Here is a 2,338-nt window from a genome sequence, read left to right on the forward strand (position 1 = left end):
CCAAGCCTTCACAACCGAAGCAGGTGTGGAAACCAAAGCAGAAGGTTGAACAAACATCCACACCTCCAAAGGTGATACTGCTAAAGTGGAGGCCCAAGAAGGTGCAACCATCTACTCCTCCCAAGACGCATGTGCCATCATCAAGCAAGAAGTAATGGGAGAAGAGTCCTGCTCAACAGACTATAAAGATGAGCCCTTGCTGAAGGTAAATCGGTAAGTTATCCCTAGGTAAGTTTTTACTTAGAAAAAAAATATATAAATATATATTTTATTTTTACTTATTTAAAATTCTTTCTATTTATGTTTTGAATAAATGGTGCATTTGTTGTACTTATGAGTAGTCCATATTGCCCCTATGATCTTTTCTTCATTTTTGAATCTTTGTGATCATGGGTATCAATCACTCATAAATGCATGATAGTGTGATAGCTTTCAGCAAGTTTTCAAAATTCAAAACTCTATCCCACACACTATCACTCTGATTCCACTGCGCATCACGATTGATCGTAACCAGGATCACAAAATACTCAGAGAGGGAAAGAAATACCCGAAAGACTGAGGCCGACTGGTGGATCCAGTGGTGCGGCCGCACCCTGGTGCAGGCGCACCCCCAGGTCCGCCAATCAGCCCCAATATTTTTCCCTTCCTCTTCTGCACTGATTAGGATCACGTCCATGGTTACGATCAAGTTGTTTCCAGATCAGAGACTGCATTAGCACCTATAAAATCCTCCATAGGCCTCTTCTCTTCCCACAACAACCATTCTCATCTCCCTCTTGTGAAGATTGCTAAGCTCTCCCATTCTTCAGTAGTGACCATGTCTAGCTATGCCCTCTCACTGATCAATGCTCCCAAGACCATAGCCAATCTAGACATAGGACCTTACCAAGAGAGTTCTAGCAAGGAGGTCCATGTTGAGAAGAGAAAGCCGTTAGCGTTGTTACCAGCAAACCACAAAGCGCCCACCAATAGCGCCGCCAACATATCCGCTACTACCCGTTCATCCACTAGCAACATAGGACTTAAGAGAAAAGCCCCTAGTGGTGATAGGCAAGGCAATCATGCTGGTAGCAAGATGGGTGGCAAGGCCAAGAAGACAGAATCGTCCAGTACTCTCCCTAGGATCAGGAGGCACTTGCCACAACCGTCAATCAAGTGTCGTGCAGGACAGTACGAGAGCAGCGATGAAGAAGATGATCCCAATATCGTAGCCGAGCTTTTAGCTAAGCAGGCTAGCCTACGTGCTGAGTTACGGGTTTTAGAAGACGACCTAGAGGAAAAGAACACTAAGATTAGGAACCTCAGTGATGATGTTAATAGGTTTCGCTTCAAGTTTAATACTAAACTTAGAAAGGTCACTGAAGCCTTAGGTGTTGGTCGCCTTGTTCAAGATCTTTAGACCACACCTCCTGCACGAATCTTTATTTAGGCACATTTTTCCTTTTCACAATATTTATGTTTCAAATATTTTTTTCCCTTCCAATGTAATGTGCCTATTCAAAGTTATCAATAAAAAAAGTTTGTTTATCTTGTGCACATGTTTTCTATATATATTGTGACTAACCATGATTGGAAAGAAAACAAGTGTGGGGGAAGAACTATTCAATCAAAAATCTCGGTTTGTGCAAACCCTCTTCCCCCAAAAAGATTTTCAAATGAAATGTTTAAAATGATGTTACCTTCGTACTCCATCAAACATGTCTCCTATGTTCAAATATGTTTTTGCATACTTTTTATTCTTAGCTAATATCCCTAGAGATTTATGAACACTTGTTATAGGGACCCCATTTTATCTAAGTAATTGACGTATGTGATATAGTAGGATGACATGATGCTTGCTGGTTCTTGCAAAGTACTTGGGTTTTCTTTTATAAAAAGCAAAATTCGATAGCAAGTTTCTTGAATGATCAAGCTTTATTCCTACCATGGCCAAATATTTGTTCATGATTAAACCTGCTACATATGCTGCTTGCTCTATGTTGAGTTTGGTCAAATTTTTGGACCGCTATCGAGAGATGTTGCATGCCTCTAAGATCAGCATTCACATGCACCCACCATATAAAAAGCCGACTCTCATACTAAGAAGTCACGCACAACATGCTTTCTCCATCCATCCAAAATTTTGCAACCTCTTACACTGAGGGTTCTGCACATATATCCACCAAATAAAAATGCCAATATCTCACCCTGAGAATTGTGCATTCATATACATTCCTTGTATTTGTTATCATAAAGCTCTCTTTCATTTTCATCAGAATCATAGGACTGGGCTATACATATATATATATATATATATAAATTATTATGAAGAAAAAGCCAAAGGGGCAAAACGGGGAAA

This window comes from Sorghum bicolor, chromosome 4 (assembly GCF_000003195.3).
Source record: "Sorghum bicolor cultivar BTx623 chromosome 4, Sorghum_bicolor_NCBIv3, whole genome shotgun sequence".
NCBI lineage: Eukaryota > Viridiplantae > Streptophyta > Magnoliopsida > Poales > Poaceae > Sorghum > Sorghum bicolor.